The 17852-nt window shown below is 47.3% G+C and overlaps 2 non-coding genes across 2 annotated transcripts; both read left to right on the forward strand.

Annotated features, from left to right (window-relative positions):
• The first annotated feature begins 13636 nt into the window (after positions 1-13636).
• TRNAY-GUA (transfer RNA tyrosine (anticodon GUA)) lies at positions 13637-13730 on the forward strand. Its single transcript has 2 exons — positions 13637-13673; positions 13695-13730. It is a non-coding gene; the product is annotated as a tRNA-Tyr (tRNA).
• Positions 13731-16861: 3131 nt separating this feature from the next.
• TRNAY-GUA (transfer RNA tyrosine (anticodon GUA)) lies at positions 16862-16955 on the forward strand. Its single transcript has 2 exons — positions 16862-16898; positions 16920-16955. It is a non-coding gene; the product is annotated as a tRNA-Tyr (tRNA).
• The last annotated feature ends 897 nt before the right edge of the window (positions 16956-17852 follow it).

Consider the following 17852-nt stretch of genomic DNA (forward strand, 5'->3'; position numbering starts at 1 on the left):
ATTACTAGAAGTAGGAGAACAGACATAGGTGTACTTCTTGTTTGCCCTTACCTTAGGGGAATAGCTCTTTGGAGTCCCAACTTAATATTGGGAGGGTGTCTTACTAGTCTTCCTACCTCTGGTGGGTGCTGTGTCTTGATATCTGATCCTCTTGTTTCTCCCACCCAAACAGGCTACCAAAATTATATAGCCCAGCATTTCAGGAATTAACAAATGACTTTTTTTTTTTGAGATACAGTCTCGCTCTGTTGCCCAGGCTGAAGTGCAGTGGTGCAATCTCGGCTCACTGCAACCTCCACCTCCCAGATTCAAACAATTCTCCTGCCTCAGCCTCCCGAGTAGCTGGGATTACAAGCACGTGCCACTACATCCGGCTGATTTTTGTATTTTTAGTAGAGAGAGGGTATCTGAAGATACCCTGGGTGACAGAGCAAGACTCCGTCCCCCCCCACCCCCCCAAAAAAGTATTTATTTATTTTATTTATTTCTGTTTAGAGATGGGATTTCACCATGTCGCCCAGGCTCGTCTGGAACTGGACTCAAGCAGTCCTCCTGCCTCGGTTTCCCAACATGCTGGGATTACAGGCGTGAGCTACTGCAACCAGCTGAGATTTGGTAAAAATCTTATGCAATATCTTTAATAACTTTTATTTCAAGAAGGATGGGTCTAAATTAATTAGCCTACCAATACTAGAAAGGAAATGGCAGCTGTGGGAGCTATAACATCAATCATAGTCCACCACATGGACTGAGAAGCAGAGAAAACAGTACTCTAGAGAAAGCTTAAGGGGGAGAATGCCAAAGTACAAAATGAAAGAGTGGTGACAGCTGGAATAGGAGCCTGCTCTTTCTAGTTATATCACCCTTTCCAGAAGACATTGCTGGAAAAGGACAAGATGGTTTGGTGGTGTGGCCAGTTAGTCTTAGCAGTTTGGTACTGTGGTTGAATGGTCTAAGGCACTGAATTTAGGCTCCAGTCTCTTTGGGGACGTGGGTTTAAATCCCACTGCTGCAAGGGTCTTTTGTTCCTACATTAGTAATAATTATTCAGTGTGTCTTCACCAGGGGGTTGACCTAATGTCAAACCCAACATGTGATTTTTCTCACCGCCCAGCATTGGGCTGGGGGAATGGAGCCACTGAATGAATGACTCACAGCCTACCCTCAGGGAGCTCTTAACAATCGAACACCCAGACCACTAAGAGATGTGCTCCCAACTTCTGTTTGAAAGGGAGCTGGTAAGACCTTGCCAAATAAATGACATTTGAGCTGGAACCTCGAAATAACTTTGAAAGTGCAGTATGTGTTCTGTGAAAGAGAAGGATAAGGTAGGGTAGGGAGTAGAGGGGAGCAGGGAGTGAAGTGAGCTTTTGTTTCATTTGCTCCTAAGTGTTAACCTGAAGAAATCTGAGCAGTTGCACACAGAATGTAAAATATCCCTACGTCCCTGCTGCTGACTGCCTCTGGGAACACCCTGGGTTTCCTACAGCATGTTGTCTCTGGTTTGTTCACCTACCCGTGATCTCCTGCTACAACCCCTTCCCTCACCCACCATTTCTCCTTCAGTATCTGTCCCTCTAGGTCTGTCACTAGGACAGTAAAAAAGATGGGTTAAGCAGGACACAAATCACCAAGGGAGGCAACAGGTCACCAGCTCAGGGAGGTGATATTTCAGAAGATTCGATGCTCAGGCTTGAGCCAACCACAGAAGACCACCCTGGCCGCCACCTAGACCACAAAGAATCCAAATATGAGTTTGAAGTCAGAATTTGAGCTCTTTAAGGAGCAACCTTACTTTCTGGCCTTTGAGTGCAGTGCCCTTCCTGCCCCATGTGATATCTTTGGTACCCAGGAGGTGCACTGGGCAGGATTTGGCATCTTATCACATCCAAGTTTGAATCCAGACATTGTCCCTACCTCAAGGCTTTGGGAAGGAGGCGACAGCTCATGTTAGGAGGTGATGATGGAACTTGACTGGCCGGTGCCTTAAGTAGGCAAGTGATAAGTTTATCCATGTGGCTCTTTACTGTAGTCATCCCTGCTGTAGAGGGCTGTCCTGTGTATTGTAGGATGCTTAGCGGCACCCCTGACCTTTACTCACTAGATGTCAGTAGTAATATGCCCTCCCTACCCAGCTGTGACATCAAAAATGTCTCTAGACACTGCCAAATGTCCCCTAGGAGGCAAAGCCATCTCTGGAGATGATTATCTCCCAGTGTGTAGCTTGTCTCTTACAGTGTCTTTACCAAGGCAGAGGTTTCTTAATTTTGATGAAGTTCATTTAATTGTTTTTCTTTTGTGAGTCATACTTTCAGTGTTGTATCTAAGAAATCTTTCCCCAACACAAGTTGACAAAGACTTTATTATAAAAATTTTAAAGTTATGGATTTTATTGGTAGGTCTATGATCTACTTGAGGTTCATTTTTATATGTAGAGCAATGTAGGGATCAAGAATCTTTTTTTAATTAGCCGGGCACAGTGGCACGCACCTGTAGTCCCAGCTACTTGGGAGGCTGAGGCAGGAGAATCACTTGAACCCAGGAGGGGGAAGTTGCAGTGAACCAAGATCACGCCACTGCACTCCAGCCAGGGCAACAGAGTGAGACTCTGTCTCAAAAAAAAAAAATGTGTTGTTGCGATTTTTCTAAAGTTTGTTGAGAAAACTACCTTTCTCCACTGAATTGCCCTTGAAGCTTTGGCAACAGTCAATTAACAATATGTATGTGGTTCTATCTCTGTACTCATGCTCTATAGATCTATTGTTTTAAATTTCTTAATGTCAGTATGAAACTCTTAGTTATAGCAGTTTTATAATAAATACAATAAAATACAAATAAGTCGGGCAGAGTGAGTCTTCCAACTTTGTTTTTTCCAAAGATGTTTTGGGCATGCTGCCTTTGAATTTGCATATGAATTTTGGAATTAGCATGTCAATTTCTTTAAAAAAAAAAAACCCTGTTGGGATTTGTATTGTAATTAGATTAAATCTATAAATAAATTTAGGGATAACTAATATCTTAACAATATTGAGTCTGTTTATGCACAAATGTGAAACGTCTCTTGATGTATTTAGGTTTCCTTTCATTTCTCTTAGCATTTTTTTTAGTGTACAAGTCTTGGACATATTTTATTCCTAAGTATTTTATATTTAATTACTCTGTTGTAAATTGTATTGCTTTTTAAAATGTCAATTTCTGATAGTTCATTACTAGTACCTACAATTATACATATGTATATACAATTTATAAAATAATATATGCCAAGCCTGGCCAATATAGCAAAGCTCCATTTCTGCAAAAAATGTTTTAAAAAAATTATCCGGGCGAGGCTGGGCATGGTGGCGCACACCTTTAATTCCAGGAGTCCGTTCAGTCGGTTGTGGGTGCTTAGAATTACTTTGGCTCAAAAATCATTCATTTTCAACCCTCAGAGGCTAACTTGAGGTACATGTTCTAAAAGTATTAGCTTCTTTGTGACAGCGCTTATAGAAAAGATGGGACAGGGATGCTGCTCCCAGCACTAGCATAATTGCCTAATGGGTTCATCTTGCCCCTGCCCAGAAAAGCTGATTTACTGAGACAGTGTTACTGCAACGAAGAGTTTAGTAAATGCAGAGCCAACTAAATGGAAGACTAGAACTTTGTTATTACTCAAATCAGCCTCCCCGAAAATTCAGAGGCTAGGGTTTTTCAAGCGTAGTTGTGAGACAGCCAGGTGGAAGGGGGTCCCCGCAGACTCCCCAACCAGCCTGCGCACGGGGACGAACGCGCACCGGGGTGGAACCTCGGGAAGTTAGCGTCATTCGCAGCAAGGAGGAGCCTGGCCCCATCTCCTCCCGGGAGGAGCCTGGGATTTGAAGGCCTGGGCGGCAAGTGCTGTAGCAGGGACTCTGGCCTAGCAGAGTCCCCCGTTTCTTCCTGTTTCACCCAGTAAAACCCTGTCTTACTCACCATCCCAATTGTCTGCGAGCCTGAATTTTCGTGGCCGTGGGACAAAGAACCCTGTCTTGAGCTGAACTAAAGAAAAGTCCCGCAGCATTTGGGCAGGCAGGGGAATGCTGATTAGTTAGGTCAGAGATAAAATCATAGGGAGTGGGAGCTTGCCTTCTTTCACTGAGTCAGTTCCTGAGAGGGCGCCAGTTTACCGATCTCGGTGACGCTAGCTGATCCATTCAGAATGCAGAGTCTGAAAAATACCTTCAACAGCAATCTTAGATTTTTACAATAATAATGTTATCTATAGGAGCAATTGAGGAGGTTAGGATCTTGTGGCCTCTGGCTGTATGACTCCTGAGCCATAATTTCTAATACTATGGCTAAGTTGTTACTTTTACAAAGGAGGTCTGACCCCCAAGCAAGGAGGGGGTTTGATTCATAAAGGGGCTGTTGTCATGTTTGTCTTAAAGTTAAACTACAAACTAAACTCCTCCCATGGTTTGCTTGGCATACGCCCAGAAATGAGCAAAGGAAGCTTGGAGGTTAGAAGCAAGATCGAGTTGGTAGCCGGGTGCGGTGGCTCACGCCTGTAATCCCAGCACTTTGGGAAGCCAAAGCGGGCAGATCACTTGAGGTCAATAGTTGGAAACCAGCCTGGCCAACATGGTGAACACCCATCTCTACTAAAAAACACAAAAATTAGCCGGTCGTAGTGGTGCACGCCTGTAATCCTAGATACTCGGGAGGCTGAGGCAGGAGAATCGCTTGAACCCGGGAGGCGGAGGTTGCAGCGAGCCGAGATTGCGCCAATGCACTCCAGCCTGGGCAACAGAGCAAGACTCCGTCTGGGAAAAAAAAAAAAAAAGATAGAGTTGGTAACATCAGACTTCTTTCACTGTTATAATTTTTTGTAAAGGTGGTTTCACCAGCTGCACTCTTCCCATGGCTTCTACTGAGAAACTGGGGAGATTGCTGGAGGTGGGGAATCTGGGTCTAGCGAAGGTCTCAGGCAGTCTGCACTGACACTGGTTTTCCAGGTCAGGAGAGACAAAGTAGTCACAGTGGGCCCATGTTTCCCTAGTGTGTGTACCCAAAAGATTAAAATAATAGGCACTATGGACTTAAAGAAATCAAAATTAATTTTGTCCCAAACCAAGTTGAGAACAGTAGCCTGGAACACAAACAATGCAAACTGAGAATGTGTCCCGGAGTGGGTTACATGAGGCACGGTATTTACATGTTTTTTCTAAATAAAAAATCAAAGAAGGGGGCAGTGAAGCAAAGGTGACATTTTTACAATTTTGACTGATGTTTAGTGATGTTATACACAGACAAACCAAATGTGCGGTTAACATATATAGGGATAGGGTAACAAGTAAATGAGTATGTACGCATCTTAGGATTTGGAGGGGAATGACTGACGTTACCCTGCTGTTAGAAAAAGGAAAATTCAAAGAAAATGTTAACATGGGCCCACAATGGCTGCAGTTGGGCATATGGGTAATAAAACCCAGGCCTATAAACTAAAGCTGACCTCTTGCCTGTGTAACTGGAGTTTGTTAAATATTTCACTGATAGGGACTGGTCATGAACCTGTTTATCAGATGTAGAACAAAGACAGAATGGAATTAGTCACCCTTCCTCCACCAGACTCTAAGATGCTTAATCTTTCTCCCTACTCACTCAGCTCTATATTTACCTTATGTATGGCATCACTGAGCACTCATCAAAGTCACAAGAATGTAACCATTGTTTCATTAGCCACTTCTCCCTGCTTCTGTGCCACACATATCCCCGTTAGAAAATTTAAATATACTGTGCCTCATGTAAACTACTTTGGGACCTATTCTAGGTCTATTCTAAGTCTGTGTTCTCAGGCATAACTCCTCAAACTTGGCTGAGAATAAATCTAACCATGACTTCTTTAAGTTCAAGTGCCTGTTATGTCATTTTTCAGTTGACACTGCCTTTGTGCTTCATCTGCTAGGCAAGGTTACAATCAGTACATGTCAGTGAAAACATTTGACATGGCTGGGCGTGGTGGCTCAAGTCTGTAATCCCAGAACTTTGGGAGGCAGACGTAGGTGGTTCACCTGAGGTCAGGAATTTGAGACCAGCTTGCCCAACATGCAGAAACCCTGACTCTGCTAAAAAATAAAAATAAAAAAAATTTAAAAAGTAGCCAGACATGGTGGTGCGTGCCTATAGTCCCAGCTACTTGGTAGGCTGAGGCAGGAGGATCACTTGAACCCAGGAGGCATCAGGTTGCAGTGAGCTGAAACCATGCCACTGCACTCCAACCTGGGCAACAGAGCAAGACTCTGTCTCAAAAAAAAAAAAAAAAAAGACAAAAAAAGACAAACTTTAACCTTTCAGGCTAGAGTTCAGCTTTAGTTCATAGATCTAGTTTCTATTACCTATATGCCCAATCTGCAGCCGTCTTGGGCCACTTTTAAACATTGTTCTTTCAGATTTTCCTTTTTCTGACAAGTGCCATGCAGGAAAAATCAGGAGGGGGATGGGGGTAAGGGCTTTGTCCAGGCGACATTTACGCAGATTGTATTCCCAGTCTGGTCTGGGGCCTTGTCTTCTTGTATGATGACTTTGGGAGGAGGGTTGCAATTGCTTGAACCTAGAGACAAATATCTGTTCCTTTTTCCTTCTGTTAGTTTTCTTGGTTGTGGATCAACAAAATGAAGATGTCCCCTAGAAGAATAAAATAGTAAAGTCAGCAACTCAAGGGTTAATGCACCAGGCTGTAACAAAGGTGTGAGTTCCAGCCTCCCTGGGGCTCCAGTTGCTTCAGTTTTTATGCTCTGGGATGTATTTACCAAGCTCAGATAACTTCACTGGTGAATTTTAATAAATGTTTCAGGAATAATGACAATTCTGCACAACTTCTTGCAGAAAAACTGGAGAGGAGATAATAATTCTCACCTCTTTACATGAGGACAGTGTATTCTGATATTAAAAGCAAAGATGCTTCAAAAGAAAGAAAACTACAGGTCAGTGTCTCTTAAGAACATAGAAGCCAAAAAGTTTAACATAACTTTAGCGAGTTGAATCCAACAGTATATAAAATAATGATACATCAGAATCAAGGGGGATTTATCCCAGAAAAGCAAATTTGGTTTGATATTCAAAATTAATCAATGTAATTTATTATATTAACAAACTATATTATATTAAGAAGAAAAACATGATTATATCAAAAGATGTAGACAAATCATTTGTCAAAATTTCACATTCGTTTATTTATTACTTACTTATATTTTTAGAGATGGGGGTTTCCCTCTGTCCCCCAAGCTGGAGGGCAGTGGCACAACCATAGCTCACTACAGCCTCAACTTCTTAGGCTCAAGTGATCTTCCTGCCTCAGCCTCCTGAGTAGCTGGGACTACCAGTGTGTGCCATCATGCCCTGATAACATTTTTTTCTTTCCTTTTTTTTTTTTTTTTGAGATGTAATTTCGCTGTTTGTTGCCCAGGCTGGAGTGCAGTGGCGTGATCTCACTGCAACCACCGCCTCCCAAATTCAAGCGATTCTCCTGCCTCAGCCTCCCGAGTAGCTGGGATTACAGGTGCCCGCCACCACACCCGGCTAATTTTTTGTATTTTTAGTAGAGATGGGGTTTCACCATGTTGGCCAGCCTGGTCTGGAACTCCTGACCTCAGGTGTTCCGCCCTCGGCCTTCCAAAGTACTGGGATTACAGGCGTGAGCCACCGCGCCTGGTGCCCTGATAATGTTTTAAAATTTTTCGTAAAGATGGGTTCTCACTTTGTTGCCCAGGTTGGTCTTGCACTCCCGGGCTCAAGTGATCCTCTCGTCTTGGCTTTCCAAAGCGCTGAGATTATAGACATGAGCCACCAATGCCCGCTACACATTTGCTTCTCATATAAACTCTCAGCAAATTAGAAATAGAAGGGCCTTTTCTCAATCTGATAAAGGGCAGCTATGAAAAACTTTCAGCTAACAATACACTTAATGATGAAAGACTGACTGATTTCCCTGTGAGATTAGGATAAGCAAGGACATCTGCTTTCATCACTATCATCAGCAATGTATGGAGATTCTTGAACAGTAATGCAAAAAAAATTAAAATGGAAGCCATCCATGTTTAAATGAAGAAGTAAAACTGTTTTATTCCGGGCCGGGCACAGTAGCTCACACCTGTAATCCCAGCACTTTGGGAGGCCGAGGCAGGCGGATCACCTGAGGTCAGGAGTTCGAGACCAGCCTGACCAACATGGAGAAACCCCAAGTCTCTACTAAAAATACAAAATTAGCTGGGCGTGGTGGCACATGCCTGTAATCCCAGCTACTCGGGAGGCTGAAGCAGGCGAATTGCTTGAACCTGGGAGGTGGAGGTTGCAGTGAGCCAAGATCGTGCCATTGCACCACAGGCTGGGCAACAAGAGCACAGGGTTCTCTTCCAAGGCAGGTTCCAACCAACCCAACACATATTGGACCTCTGGCATGCCAGGGACTCGGTGTCCTCCATTTGCAGAAAGTCTAGTGACCCAGCTCTAACTTTGTGTACTCTTTGAGAGATCAGTTGATAGAGTGGAGGACTATACACATCTGTGGACATCCTTAGGTTGCTGGTTCAATTCCTGCTTGAGGAAAGTGTCTGAGTCTTTTGTGCACACACCAATGCTCCCTGGCTGCACCTCTGCCTGGTCAAAGGCCCTGCTGTTGCCACACTCTCCCAGGCAAAACCCAGCAAAGCCTTATCCAGATTACCTTGCTTGCCATGCCTGTGCTGTTGCCAGTACACTTCATTGCAAAGTGCCCCTTACTTCTGCTTTGTGACCCAGCCAATCCCCCCATCCAAACCTTACCATCTCAGGGCTGTTTCATTTTTATTCACAGGCTGCTTTTCGACCTAAGCACTGCTGGGGAATCTGGCAACACAGCTGGATTCATCTGTGACCAAGTTCTCCCGACGAGGTTGGCAAACCCTGGAAGGCCAAGCTCCCAGGAGACCATCAAGCATTCAGGACAATGGTGTAGGATCGAGGACAACCATGATACCATCCATGAACTCACCCTCTCCCTCTCATTTCCTTCTTGGGCTATTACTGCCTCACCTCTGTCTCTAACTCATTCTCTGTCTCTCTTTCACAATTTCTCTCTCTGTCTCTGTATATTTCTCTCTGTCTGTCTCTGCCCAGTGGTCCACGGGAGCATGGCCCTCTGAAGCCCTTTGAGGACTGGGTCCCTGCCCTCCCCTACCCTCTATGGCCACAAGAACTGCTTCATTGTGGGTCTCAAACTGGAGACTGTATGTGTCTTCTCCTGGAAAGCAGCAGATGATTTCCCCCAACACTGCCTATTCCCCTCACATTCCCCCAGCTGTGTCAATCTTTCCCACTTCTCACTGCCAATGGAAAGGAGCCAAGCTGTGGATTCACCCGTGCTCTGAGACGATTCTATGGCTGTGGAGCCGCAGAGAGACCCCAGTCTCCAATGACACCAAAAACAGAGACCAGTGAACAGGGCCCAAAGGTAGCACCTTAGGTCTTCATTAGATATGTTTCTGATGGGACATGGAGGCACGGGTCCTCTGAAACCTCAGTTTGGTGTTTTGAGGGCAAAAGCAGAAGGGGGCCAGGTATTGGGCTTTGGCGACCAGCACAAGCGAGGGTGAACCCCAGATGCCCACTTTTCCAGTCTGGGACATGACAGAGAGTAGCAAGGGGTGTTCGTGCATCTGACTCTCACCTTTGGCCATCCAGACCCACTTAGCATAAGACACGGAGTGGACTTAAACTCAATGGACGCTAGGTCCCTTGGGGGTGGCTTGCTGTACCCCCACTAGGTGTTCAGCTTTGGGGGGGTGTCTCAGTGGTCTTGGGGTGGTGGGCATACACCAGATGGGATCTGAAACCTTTGCAAAGACGTGGGGTCAGGAGAAACTCACACCTCTGTCCTCTACCACCATTTTTTTGTTTGTTTATTTTATTTTTATTTTTATTTTTTTCCAAGAAATCCACAGAACCTTGCTGATATGGTTTGGCTGTGTCCCCACCCAAATCTCAACTTGAATTGTATCTCCCAAAATTCCAACGTGTTGTGGGAGGGAACCGGGGGAGGTAATTGAATCACGGGGGCCAGTCTTTCCTGTGCTATTCTCGTGAATAAGTCTCACAAGATCTGATGGGTTTATCAGGGGTTTCTGCTCTTGCTTCTCTCTCATTTTCTCCTGCCACTGTCATGTAAGAAGTACCTTTCTCCTCCCACCATGATTCTGAGGCCTCTCCAGCCATGTGGAATTGTAAGTCCAATTAAACTTCTTTTTCAGCCCAGTCTGGGGTATGTCTTTATCAGCAGCGTGAAAATGGACTAATACAGTAAATTGGTACCAGTAGAGTGGGGCATTGCTGAAAAGATACCCAAAAATGCGGAAGCGACTTTGGAAATGGGTAACAGGCATAGGTTGGAACAGTTTGGAGGGTTCAGAAGAAGACACGAAAATGTGGGAAAGTTTAGAACTTCTTAGAGACTTGTTGAATGACTTTACCCAAAATGCTGATAGTGATATGGACAATAAAATCCAGGCTGAGGTGGTCTCAGATGGAGATAAGGAACTTGTTGGGAAACGGAGCAAAGATTATTCTTGTTATGTTTTAGCAAAGAAACTAACAGCATTTTGCCTCTGCCCTAAAGATTTGTGGAACTTTGAACTTGAGTAAGATGATTTAGGGTATCTGGCAGAAGAAATTTCTAAGCAGCAAAGCATTCAAGAGGTGACTTGGGTACTATTAAAGGCATTCAGTTTTTTTGTTTGTTTGTTTGTTTTGAGACAGAGTCTTGCTCTGTCACCCAGCTGGAGTGCAGTGGCGCGATATCAGCTCACGGCAAGCTCCGCCTCCCGGGCTCACACCATTCTCCTGCCTGAGCCTTCCGAGTAGCTGGAACTACGGGCGACTGCCACCACGCCTGGCTAATTTTTTTTGGTATTTTTAGTAGAGACGGGGTTTCACCGTGTTAGCCAGGATGGTCTCAATCTCCTGACATTGTGATCCGCCCGCCTCGGCCTCCCAAAGTGCTGGGATCACAGGTGTGAGCCAACACGCCCGGTGGCGTTCAGTTTTATACAGGAAGCAGAACATAAAAGTTTGGAACATTTGCAGCCTGACTATGTGATAGAAAAGAAAAACCCAAACTCATTTCCTGGGGAGAAATTCAAACTGGCTGCAGAAATTTGCATAAGTAGTAAGGAGCCGAATGTTAATCCCCAAGACCATGGGGAAAATGTCTCCAGGCCATGTCAGAGACCATCAGGGCAGCCCCTCCCATCCATCACAGGCCCAGAAGAAAAAGTGGTTTCCTGGGCTGGGCCCAGGGTCCTAGTGCTGCGTGCAGCCTAGGAACTCCGTGCTCTGTGTCCCAGCTGCTCCACCTGTGGCTGAAAGAGGCTAACATACACCTTGGGCTGTGGCTTCAGAGGGTGGAAGCCCCAAACCTTGGCAGCTTCCACGTGGTGTTGAGCCTGCGGGTGCACAGAAGTCAAGAATTGAGGTTTGGGAACCTCCTCCTAGATTTCAGAAGATATATGGAAACGCTTGGATGCCCAGGCAAAAGCTTGCTGCAGGGGTGGGGCCCTCATGGAGAACCTCTGCTAGGACAACGTGTGGTCAGAGCCCCCACACAGAGTCCCTACTGGCGCACTGCCTAGTGGAGCTGTGAGGAGAGGGCCACTGTCCTCCAGACCCCAGAATGGTAGATCCACTGACAGCTTGCACCGTGCACCTGGAAAAGCTGCAGACACCCAACACCGGCCCAGGAAAGCAGCTCTGAGAGAGGTTGTACCCTGCAAAGACACAGGGGTGGAGCTGCCTAAGACCATGGGAACCCACCTCTTGCATCAGTGTGACCTGGGTGTGAGACCTAAAGTCAAAGGAGATCATTTTGAAGCTTTAAAATTTGACAGCCCCGCTGGATTTTGGACTTGCATGGGCTCTGTAACCCCTTCGTTTTGGCAAATTTCTCCCATTTGGAATGGCTATATTTATCCAATACCTGTACCCCCATTGTATCTAGGAAGTAACGAGCTTTGCTTTTGATTTTACAGTCTCATAGGCAGAAGGGACTTGCCTTGTCTCAGATGAGACTTTGGACTGTGGACTTTTGGGTTAATGCTGGAATGAGTTAAGACTTTGGGGAACTGTTGGGAAAGCATGATTGGTTTTGAAATGTAAGGACGTGAGATTTGGAGAGGCCAGGGGCGGAATGATATGGTTTGGCTGTGTCCCCACCCAAATCTCAACTTGAATTGTATCTCCCAAAATTCCCACGTGTTGTGAGAGGGACCAGGGGGAGATAACTGAACCACGGGGGGCGGTTTTCCCAGTGCTATTCTCGGGATAGTGAATAAGTCTCACAAGATCTGATGGGTTTACCGGGGGTTTCTGCTTTTGCTTCTCTCTCATTTTCTCCTGCCTCTGCCATGTAAGAAGTAACTTGGCCAGGAGCGGTGGCTCACGCCTGTAATCCCAGCACTTTGGGAGGCCAAGGAGGGCGGATCACCTGAGGTTGGGAGTTCAAGACCAGCCTGGGCAACATGGAGAAACCCCAAGTCTTTACTAAAAATACAAAATTAGCCGGGCGTGGTGGCACATATCTGTAATCCCAGCTACTCCGGAGGCTGAGGCAGCAGAATCGCTTGAACCTGGGAGGCAGAGGTTGCGGTGAGCTGACATCGCGCCATTGCACTCCAGCCTGGGCAACAAGAGGGAAACTCCGTCTCAAAAAAAAAAAAAAAAAAAAAAAAAAAAAAAAAAGGAGAACAAGAAGAAATGCCTTTCACCTCCAGCCATGATTCTGAGGCCCCCCCAGCCATGTGGAACTGTGAGTCCAATTAAACCTCTTTTTCATCCCAGTCTCGGGTATGTCTTTATCCACAGCATGAAAACGGACTAATATACTTGTCCTACTTCAGAAAGACGCAGCCTCTCGGGGGAAAAAAAAAAAAAGAGTTCTTGGTCAGTTTGCAGAGGAGGGAAGCCAAGGCCCAGGTGGGCGCTGGGGAGGAAGGAGGGTATCACAGTGCATCTGCAAACCCTGGCCGAGTTCTTCTCACCTAGTCCCATTTGTTCTCTCTCTCACTTCTAGCATACTTGAATGTGCCAAAAAGCGAGCATAGGACACTGTAGGGAAAAGGGCGGGGGCACATCGGGAGGAGGGGCATGTGTGTGTTGGCCGGGAAGGGAGTAGGAAGGCCAGAGTTTCAGGAAAGGGCTCCTTAAGGACTTCCAGCAGACCCTGAAGCTGGTCTGCGGATAGAGGCCGCCCACCCAGAAGCTTTCCGAGTTCTTCTTTCCTCCTCCTGCAACCCCTGTCCCACAGGATCCACCCACCCACCTCACCCATCCCTGTGACCGAGCCCTCTCACCCTCTTATTTTCTTTCACTGAGGGCTGTCATCCTCACTTGTAAAAAGGGAGATGCACAGGTGAAGGAAGGCCACAGGTGAGAGCCTCCCGTCCTGGATTGTGGCTATCAGCGCTCCGGGACGCGAGGAAACCACACTCAGAGGATTTGCTCCATCCTGAGAGGGGCGCGGTGGCAACCAGCGCAAGGTTCTCTTCTACGGCGGGTTCCAGTCAACTCAAAGTGTGTTGAACTTCCAGCGTTCCAAGGACTTGGCTTCCTCCATTTATAGAAAGTCCAGTGACCCAGCTCTTGCAGCGTGCAACCTTCGATAGCTCAGCTGGTAGAGCGGAGGACTGTAGACTGCGGAGACGTTTGTGGACATCCTTAGGTCGCTGGTTCGATTCCGGCTCGAAGGAAGTGCCTGATACTTTTGCACGCAATGCCACCTGGTGCCTGGTCAAACGCCCTGCAGCCTCCAACTAGTATCCACCCACACCCTCCCAGTCAAAACCCAGAGAAACCTTTCCTGATCACCTGGTTTCCACACCTGTGCTGTGGCCAGGAAACACGCCCGCAAGCCCACTCATTCTTCCCACAGAACAGGGACAGGTACTCTTCAACGCAAACCACCCCTTGCTTCTGCTTTGTGACCCAGTCAGCCCCTCCCCACAACCCCCTTCGCACCCACACGATCCAAGAGCTCTTTCACTTTTATCCACAGATTGCTCTGGGTGCTGAGGGCCACTGACTCTAGCAACATTGTGTGCTCACCACTGATAGACCTCTCGGTCTATTAAACCAGTGGGCCCACCATCAACTCCCAGAAGGCCAAGCCTGCTGGAAGAGAAAAGGGTCAGAGGCAACTGTGACATCCTCAGGAAAACAAAACAAAAAAATGCTCTCTATGCTCTCTCTCTCTCATCTCCTTCTCCAGGTCTCTAGCAATGCTTTTCTATCTGAGCATTCTCTCTCTCTCTCTCTCTGTTTTTCTCTGACTCTTTCTCTTGTTATCTTTTGCTTGTAATGTATAGATGTATACAGACAGAAAATGTTCATTTCTGTTTTGTTTTGTCTGTTTGTGGGAGAGAGCTGCCGCCCTGAGATTTTTTTTTAATGAATAGAACTTCCACTGGCTCCATAACATTTTCCTTCAGGTTGAGAACAAAAATGTGCCCCCTTGCCACATACACGAAGCCTCACATTTCCTGAGCCTTTACACCTTTTAATGTTGCTACAGTAACCTTTGGGCTCCTGCTGGAAGAAGAAAGATACCTTCCAGTCAGTTCAAAGTCTGCAAAAAACACCTACACCAAGTGTCTTGCTAGTTGTGAAGGTGTGAGAGAGGGAAAGGGAGTATAAAAGGGCAGACTTGGGAAGAACTTCAGTGACCTGGGAGGGTTGGGGGCTGTTGGGTCCATGGCAGGGAGCAGAATTGAAGCTTGGGTGGCAGCTGCCACCTTGCAGAGGCACACAATTTCACCTCCTCAGGCCACTGGCTTGTTGCATCTGAGCAGCATGCTAACTTTTATGTGGGAGCTCTGGAGGCACAGCTGGAAGGCTGCACCTTCTACAAGAAGAATATAGCTGGCACAATCTGAGAGCATGAAGCAGGAAATGGGTTGACTTTCACCAATTGGGGCTTCACCTCTGGGAATATGAAGTGGGTTAATCAAAGTATGGGCCAGAGAGGAACCACAATGAGTGCCCCCTGGTCCCGTCCTATGCTCTGGGGAAAAAAAAAATTCTTCAGACACCTGACGTACAGATGAGTTATCACAGAGAGCACTGCAAGCAAAACAGTGAGGGAAATTTGGTTCTCAGAGGCCTTCTGGGAACCAGGTGACCACTCTCCCCTACCCGATGGGCATAACCGCTTTTTCACTCTGCGTCTCAAACTAGAGACTACACATGTCTTCCCCTCCTGGAAAGCAGCTCCTGTTCTCCCCCTATGGCCTACTCCCTACCTCTTCTCTGCTGTATTAGCATTTCCTGCTTCCCACTGCTGGTGGAAAGGGGTGGAGCTGTGGACTCACCAGTGCCCCAGCAACATTCTGTAGCTCTGCAGCCCCAGAGAGATCCCAGCCTCCAATGACATTGCTGCAGAGATCAGCAAACAGAAACCAAAGTAGAACCTTTGGTCTATACTGGATATGTCCTTGATAAGATGTGGCGGTACCAGGTTTTTTGGAATCTAGGCTTGGTGCTTTGAGGGAAAAAACAGAGGTGGGCCATTGAGTGGTGTTTGGTCATCAGCAAAAGTGTGAGTGATCCCTGACTTTTCCCCTATAAGCTCAATAAAGGGTGGGTCTTTTGGGTTCGGCTTGCTGTGCCACCAGTACCTGTCTCACTGTTTGTGTGGGTGATAAGTGGTCTTGGGATAGTGGACACACACCATATGGGATATGAAGACTTTGTAAGAATTTGGGGCCTAGGTAAGGGGTCCAAAGCTCACCTGGTGTCCTCTATCAGCCCCTTTTTCTTTCCAGGGGCCCCTACTTTAGAAAGCAGCAGCCTCTGGGAAAGGATTCTTGGTCAGTAGCAGAGGATTGGATCGAAGCTTTTATGCTGGCCCTTGGGGTTAGAGGTAGTGGGTATCACATGGTGATCTGTGAGCCCCTGGCCCTACTCTTTCCCCACATATCTTCTTTTTTTTAATGGTCTCCGTCGCCCAGGCTGGAGTGCAGTGGCAAGATCACAGCTTACTGTAGCCTCGAACCCCTGGGCTCAAATGATCCTCCCACCTCAGCCTGCTGAGTGGCTAGGACCACAGGTGCAGGCCACCATACCCGGATAATTTTTTAAAGTTTTTCTGTAGAGACGGCTTCTCCCTGTGTTGCCCAGGCTGATCTCGAACTCCTGGGTTCAGGCGCCCCTCTCGCCTCCGCCCGCTAAATTGTTGGTATTGTGGCGCGAGCCACCATACCCAGCCTCCACCTATCCTGCTGTATTTCCTCCCTCTCTTCCCATTATGCCTCAATACTCCAAAAAGTGAGCATAGGACACTGTGGGTAGAAGGGCCGAGCACATCGAGAGGAGTGTGTTTGAGGTGGTGGGAAGTAGAGGACAGGCTGTTAGGGCAGTGCCCCCTTAGGGTCTTCCATCAGACCCTGACGCTAGGCTGGGGTTGGAAGCTGCTTACACCACGCCCATGCTGGTTCTCCCCCTTTCCTCCTCCAGTGTCCCCTCCTCCACTGGACCCACCCATCAGTCTCACCAGCCTTTCTGCCCTCGCCGTCTTACCTCATTTTCCCTCTGGCCTCTAAGGGCTGTCATCTTCACAAGCAGAAAGAGCGATGCAGAGGGAGAAGAAGGCCACAAGTGAGAGCTCCTCCTCGTGAGTCGTGGCTGTCAGCGCCCGAGAGACGCCAGGCACCCCCCTGCCCAGAGGATTCGCTCCGTCCGGAAAGGGGCGCGGTGGAGACTGGCGCAGAGTTCTCTTCCAAGTCGGGTTCCAATTAACTCAACGAGTATTGGATCTCCGGCGGTCCAGGGACTTGGCTTCCTCCATTTGCGGAAAATCCAATGACCCCGCCTGAGCAGCGTGCATCCTTCGATAGCTCAGCTGGTACAGCGGAGGACTGTAGACTGCAGAGACGTTTGTGGACATCCTTAGGTCGCTGGTTCGATTCCAGCTCGAAGGAAGTTCCTGACTCTTTTGCGCACAATGCTGCCCGGCTGCACCTGTTCCTGGTCAAAGACCTTGCAGCCTTCCAGTCGTAACTACACTTTCCCCGGGAAAACCCAGCAAAATCCTGCCTTTCCTGATCACCTGGGAGCCTATTCATTCTTCCCGAATCCCCGTAGTCTTCAGCACAAAACAGTGCCCCTTGCCTTGTGACCCAGCCAGACCCCAATTCATGCCCCCACCATCCTATGCCTTTCCACTTGTATTTACAAACTGCCCACCCACCCCCCGTCCCAGATCCCTCAAGCTTCACCTTTCCTGAGCCTTCACAACTTTTTATGTTGCTACAGCCAAGTTTGGCTACTGCTGGAAAAGTAAGGATATCTAATATTCAGCTCAAAGTCTGCAAAAACACCTGCACCAAGTGCCCTGCCTACTTGGGAGGGTAAGGGAAAGGGAAAGGGAGTACCAAAGAAGTGCAGGCTTCAAAACAGCTTCAGTGATCCTGGAGAGTTAGGGGCTATTGGGTCCATGGCAGGGAGCAGACATAAAGCTTGAGTGACAGCTGTCATTTTACAGAGGCACATGAATTTGCCTCCTTAGGCCACTGCCTGGTGTGTCTGAGCAGTTTGGAGCATTTGCTCTGGGACCTAGAGGCACAGTTGGGTTCTCCTGCTCCCAAGAAAAATGTGCTGAGGCCCAGTCGGAGAGAATGGAGTCAGAAATGGACTGGGCTTTATCAATCAAGTGAAGCTTCAACTCTGGGGAGTTGGAGTGGGTTTGGTAGGTATGTGGCAGAGAAGAAAGCCAATGAGCATCCTTTGGTCTCATCACATAATCTTGGAAAAAGCTTCCAGATGTTTGATGTAAAGATGCAACCTATCAGAGAGTACTCCAAACTGAATGGCCCAGG

This window comes from Symphalangus syndactylus, chromosome 8 (assembly GCF_028878055.3).
Source record: "Symphalangus syndactylus isolate Jambi chromosome 8, NHGRI_mSymSyn1-v2.1_pri, whole genome shotgun sequence".
In the NCBI taxonomy this organism is placed as follows: domain Eukaryota; kingdom Metazoa; phylum Chordata; class Mammalia; order Primates; family Hylobatidae; genus Symphalangus; species Symphalangus syndactylus.